The sequence below is a fragment of the Myripristis murdjan genome, chromosome 24 (assembly GCF_902150065.1).
Source record: "Myripristis murdjan chromosome 24, fMyrMur1.1, whole genome shotgun sequence".
NCBI classification, from domain to species: domain Eukaryota; kingdom Metazoa; phylum Chordata; class Actinopteri; order Holocentriformes; family Holocentridae; genus Myripristis; species Myripristis murdjan.
This window is the reverse complement of record NC_044003.1, coordinates 5,421,661-5,428,351: the sequence shown is the minus strand read 5'-3', so window position 1 is coordinate 5,428,351 and position 6,691 is coordinate 5,421,661. Positions and strand designations below refer to the sequence as shown.

The 6,691-nt window shown below is 38.6% G+C and overlaps 1 long non-coding RNA gene across 1 annotated transcript; it reads left to right on the top strand.

Moving 5' to 3' along the window:
• The first annotated feature begins 874 nt into the window (after positions 1 to 874).
• LOC115355788 (uncharacterized) lies at positions 875 to 2,030 on the top strand. Its single transcript, XR_003927912.1, has 3 exons — positions 875 to 978; positions 1,068 to 1,096; positions 1,819 to 2,030. It is a non-coding gene; the product is annotated as an uncharacterized LOC115355788 (long non-coding RNA).
• The last annotated feature ends 4,661 nt before the right edge of the window (positions 2,031 to 6,691 follow it).

Below are 6,691 nucleotides of genomic sequence, written 5' to 3'. Positions count from 1 at the left end.
CAGTCCAGCCTCTCTCTCTGTTTCTCTCCTGCTCTGTTGCTCAGATTTGGTGGTAGAATTTGTGTTTGCTCTGATATTTGGCTGTGAGAGGGAAAATTCTCTGATCTAACCAGCATCAGTCAAAATAATTTACAAGTAGGAAAGTTGGTACACAAATGTCCTCAAAGAGAAATTCATACACTTTTTCTTATTTTTTCTTCTTCTTTGGCTGATGCAGGGTTTTTTTTGTTTAATTGATAAATGTTTCATTTGTATCATCCTTCATATTAACTCTAGACTAATCCGTCTTTTGAAATCTCTGTGGCATTTAATTAACTTTGCTTTACAACCAAAAAACAAAGAAAACAGAAGAAAACAAAAGAAATCAGAAAATTCCTCTAAAGATTTTTTTCATGCATTTTTTTTTTTTTACCTCATAACCATTTAGGTGCCCCATATTTTTCTCTATTTTTCTATATTAACCCAAGAAAATTATTGCAAAATCAAGTCCACACACTCACTCGCATGGATGCACACACACACAGACACACACACACACACACACACACACACACACACACACACACACACCACACAAAGTCACAGATTCCAGTTTCATAACCAAAAATTCATTTTTATGTGTTTTATCTATGTAGTTTTATCTATGTAGCCACATGATCAGCCTGATTATGATAATGATTAATGATTATTCATTCAGAATCAGAATCAGAATACTTTATTGATCCCCAGGGGGAAATTACTTTATCATTCATTTGTAAAGCCACTTACCCTAATTAAGTTCAGGGATGATGATGATGATTATTTTTAATCTTATTTCCTCTCTCCTCTTTAATTGTCTACATGTCATGTTTTTCTTATAATCAGGTTCCACAGGTTCCTCTGGTGTGACCCACCTCATGTTGGCTCTTCGTGTTGCAGAGCTGCTCCTCCTTACTGTAATGACCGCTCTGCTCATCAGAACGTGGCGCAGAACAAGAGGTGAAGAAATTCAGAAATAAAAACAAATTCATCTGGTTAAAACAAACTGTCATTATAGAATTTAAACTGTTCTCTTTGTGTTTTTCCAGTGACGATGAAAACACCTGCGGGCAACGCTGTAAGTTTTAAAAATAAATCTGAAAAATTACATAAAACATGGTGGCATTACCTTTCCCTTTCCATAACTAGCCAGCCATTTCTGTCATGTAGGATTGTAACTGCATGTGTGTTAATACTTGTGTAGATTTTAAATTTGGTCAGAGGCTCCACAGTGAAGCAGCTTCTGATGGGCTGCTTCCTGTGAGGCTGTCGAAGTGTCTCCAAAGCCAGATTCTGTACAGTCTCTTCATCTTCTCCAGTGACTGGACAGCAGCAGAACCATCAGCTTTAGTTGCTCTGTGTCCACATTTGGACATAAAACATGATGGCATGTTTTGGTGGCGTGTATACCTTGAATATCTTGTGTCTGAGTGAAAAATAAAAAAAAAAGGGACCATAAAAACGACACCATAACATTTTACAAGCAGCTCCATTTGGAACGGTCTTTGACAAATAGCCATTTATCCATTCTCCAATCACATTGATTAAGCAACTTTGCCCAAGAGTTGTTTCTTTCAAAGACATTTTGTAAGTGAGCTCTTGAGACTGAGCCTACAGGAGTTTAGCCGGCTGAGTTTAGCAGGGAAGCTTGTTAGTTAGCTGTGTCACATCTGCATTTAACCCCACAGGCACAAGATGGCTCAGCACTGAACTTCAAAACTTCTGAAACTGCTGCACACAAACTCTTACGTGTTGTGTTGTATTGCACTGCATTGCATTGAATTGTGTTGCATTCCACAGGTGCATAACGATAATGATGATGGCGGTTCAGTGAACTATGACGATGTCGACGCTCCCTCTTCCTCTGTCGGACTCCACTGATCAACAGCCTCCACACTGACGTCGACTAACCAGAGAAACAAGACGACACAGCAGCTGAATGTCATCACATTGCAATCATTTTCAGAGGAGTCACTGAAGAATTTATATTAGAAGTTAAAAGATGAGTCAACTTTTAAATGTACTTTCAAGTAGATTTATAGCTTTAACCGATGAATTTTTAATGACAATACAAGTGTTTGTTTTGCCTTTTTTTTTTTTTTTTTTCCAAAATGACATGATCAAGGGTCGTCAGTAAAGTTGCAGTTATGGGTCCGGTGGCAGCAGCTGGATGTACGCTGGGTTGTGAGAGTAGGCTGGATGCAGAACAAACACCTGTTGCAGCAGCCGGGTGTAGAGCTGCATCTGGGTCCAAATTACAGTTTCCTGAGTGCAGGTGGAGGCAGAGACAGTCTAGAAGAGAGACGGCTCACTGTAGAGTCATTTCTTGGATCTGGGTCACGTGGATTCCTCCAATCATTCTCACACCAAAAATGAAAACCAGTCTGGAGAAAATGAACTGTGTTTGAGACCTGTCCCTTTTCCAGCATCACAGACTCACAAGGTCTGGCAACACAGATATTTCTTCACTTTGTCTGGCCTTTGTTTTTGATGCAGTGCTGCTGACGTTACTCTCAGACTGAATCAACAGAAATTTAAAGAGACTGATGTGTGAAATCATGAATTATTAGTTAAAACTGAAATAGAGTTTGTGCTTCTTTGCTTAATTATGCTATTACTGTTATAATGTAATTGTTTTTAGAGGGGAAAAAAGTGATTATTATTATTATTATTATTATTGTAACGAGCTTTCCATCTGGATTGATATATTGATCTAATGATCAACGATCCAGTATAATCAATTCTAATTGAAAATATTGTTCCATATTATCATCTTAGAGATCTGCCTTTATTTTGAAATTCCCATGGCATGTCTGTGTCACCATTTCCATCTAAGAACACGGCCAGAAACAGTGCCAGAGCCAGGCAGATAAAAGCAGCTGCAGCCAAGAAAAAGACAATAAGGACACTCTTTTTAGTTGTAGTCCACCACCTGCTGGGAGATTCTAGATAGAACTTCTGCCTGTGAACACATCATCTGCACCAGCGCAGCTGCACCAAGTCTAGTGCTCAGCTGTGTTCAGCTTAGAGCTTAAACTCAACCTTTTGTTTTACATTCAGCTGGTCGACTGGCCTATTAGACAATTCATTACTTAAATATTAAGATTAAAACAATGACTGTATTGGACAGTTTATACAAGGCTTTCCTACATAAACATACAGAGACATTTTGGGTTTAAGAGTTGTATTCCAACATATCGACCTTTTGCAGAAACTGAGGCCCACAAAATACCAACAAAACAATTGCTCACATCAAAGTGAATGAGTGTCATGTGTAAATGTTAAAGATATTATCTTTTTGTAGAGATGATGTTATTCCTATCTTTTTTTGTTAACTTAGATTTGTTGGACATGGCCTGTATTAAATATTGCAAATCACAATTATGAAGTTGTCCCAGCTGGCATTCAACCGACGTTCAACATCGAAATATAATTTAAAACAAGTTGTTGTTTCAACATTGAAGCAATGTTGAAATAATATGTAAAGCTAAATAATTGTGGAAACGTTGACAACCTATCAATAAATCAACGTTGAAATTTTAACAAGATCTGTATGTTGACTCAACCTATTGTCCTCTTCCATGTTCTATTTTAAAATTATCATTATGATGGTTCTTTTTATTTTACTAGCATTTTTTGTATTTTGTTCATAATGTTCTTCAATTAAAAAAATTCAAAAATATACATTTTATATATTAAAAATAGACACAGATGAGTTTGTGTCCTGCATGTGGTGTATTTGAATACAAAAAGGTAATCTCGAGATCACATGAGACTTCATAAGCAGGAAGTATAGAAAATGATACAGACAATAGACATAAGGCATAGGTCGTAAATCTTATAAAGGATCAAATACACAAAATTTGGCAAGAATATTGGAATATTACTGATACAGTGCAGAAGCCCAAGGGAGGAGATCCACTTAAAAATAGGCCACACAGGACTTGACCAGACTCTGCATATTACAGGAAAACACCCCACTGGACCCGACTGCAATACACCAGAAACTGTCAAACATTTACTAATAGGCTGCAATGAATATAAAGAAGAAAGGAAGAGGAAAGTAGTAGGAAAAATAGTTCTGCTTTGAAAAATGTAACTAGAAAAGCAAAGCAACGTATACTTTTTACACTGTGACCAGGGCCAAAACCACCAGATATCCCGGAGGCTTTTAACCTTTCCAGGGTTCAACTCCCCACCTGGGCAAAGCGACAGCACTACACAACCCACAAACAGCATAGGGCTGGTGGGATACCACGTGGTCGCAAGGGTGGCAAGCACGTTCAGAGTTTCTCCTTCTTACTTTTTAGTGATTCAGACGCACACCCGCCAGCAACGGCCCCCGAGGCACTCTCAAAATTTCCGCGGGGAATTTTCTATATTAATTCACTGTTGGGCCTTCAACATTAGTTCACTCATGTTGAAACAACATCACAATATCAACGTTGATTCGGTTTGCAAAAACAAAAACCAAATTCAACATTGATTCACCCATGAGTTATGATCTTGATTCAGTGTTGAATAAATGTTAAAATGCCAGCTGGGGTATCTTTTCCCACTGCAGTTGTGAAAATGTTTCTCGTCTGCAGCTCTTTCATTTCTCAGCAGCTTGAAATTTAACTAGAAAAAGTGGGCAAGCTGGAAGCAGTTAGAAATTTAGGGTCAACACTGTTGAAAACGTGTGTTGACCCACTGCTACGCTCAGAATTCTCTCCTGACTTATGAGGACACTCCCCCTTGTGGCAGAAATGGGTAACAACTCACGCACTCACCTGCTATTGTCTGAGTGCAGGAAACTGAAGCGTAGTTTTACTTTGTAATTACACGACATACATAGAACATAAAACAATACATGTTTTAATAAAATAACACATTAAACTGCACATTACAACCTCCCAACAAACCTGGCGTCTGTTTTGTAATACAAGAAATCGTCATGTTCTAATATCAAGCTATGTGAATAGTGACTATAACCAACTGAAAAGAAAGTCGATAATTTCCAAAATCCTCCTATGACAAAATAAATAAATAAATAAATAAAATAAATAAAACCATCCTTGGGCAGAGTCTTAATAATTCCACAGCATCTAAAACATATTCCACAGTCAAACATCAGAATGGACATCTTAGTTCACTTAACTCCAGAGAAACAAATATCAGAGCAGTCTGGTGAGTGTAGCGCTTCGCTGTTTCAATGTGCCGTAGTATGCAGTGCACTTTCACTCATGAATTTGCCTGGCGCCTCTGTGTCCTTTCAAACTCATTCATAAATTTCAGCTGCTTTCACTTCAGAGCAGGGGTGTCCAATCATGTGCCATGGAGGGACAAGAGGCTGCAGGTTTTCATTCCAACCAAGACCTCCACCAGGTGGCTTAACCTCACCACCTGAGTTTACTCCTTGACCCTCACACCATTCGCAGAGTCTGGTTCTTCTTTTCCCTTGACTCTGCAGTTTTGCCATCTGCTGTCAGCTCATGCCACATCCCGGCATTCAGATCACAGACTTATAATGAAAATCTAAATGACAATAAGTAAAAAGTCAAGTAATGGCTCAAAAATTGTCAAGTCAAGAGTATAAATACAAAATTTAAGAATTAATGTGAGAAGTACTTGTTACTAATATGAAGTTACCTTTTCCCTCTTCGTGTTTCCTGTATGGCTTTACTACCTGCTGCTAAGACATTTAGATGCAAGCTAATAGAAGCTATCATTTTTATTTGATTTATATTTAGGCATGATCAAGAGCTATACTTACTAATGAGGGACCATAACAACACATTTTGAATGCATAACATTACAACAAGGCCCACATGAGATGGTGCATTCATGGACCCTTGGACGGAATTGTTTGGAAGTAAACCTCTTCTCCAGCCCCTGCAGCGCTCAATACTCTCCAGGGGGGGGGGTGCTGTTTCACCACCAGCACCTCTAGTTCCCTCCCCCAATGACAGTTGATTCAAGAAAATTCTGAATAGAAGTTGAACAGCCTGAAAATGTTGGATTATCTCATCCCACACATCTTTACCTTGTTTGAAGAAAAACAAGATATTAACACTGAGATTAAATGAGTTGTTGAGAGTTGAGATGGATTTTTTTTCCAGAGCTGCTCTGAGGCTGATGTGCCTCTTGTCTCCTTCCTTGAAATGCTGTTGACTGGCTGTATTTGTCATCTCTGTGTGGTTCAGATGCTGATGCTCTCACCATGAGAAGGACAAACCAGCAGACCTCTGCTCACCGCTGAACCAACGTTCACACCAAAACACTTCCTGTACCTCTCAGCAAAAATGACTCCAAAGTTACAATGAGGAACTAACACCTCTCAGGGTGCTAAGATGTCGTCATATCTGTGGATATTGTTTCCCTCAGAGCAATCGCATTTTCACCGTGAGAATTAAGAGGCAAAGTGTTGTCTATAAGTAGTGAGACTCTTCACTCCTCACTAATCCAGTCTGTACTTTGCAGCACTCTTTGAGCCGTATTTATCGTATCAGTCGTATCAGTCACAGGACGTCAAAGAGTTATTGTTATGAGCATTTGTCTTGAACTACAAAATCTTCACACATTTTTTCCAAGCTTTCGGAGTTCCCTTTTTCTTCTTTAAGAGGAAACTACAAAATACACCATGAGAAAAAGGCATTTGAGAGCCTCCTTCTATGAATTCTGCTTTTTATCT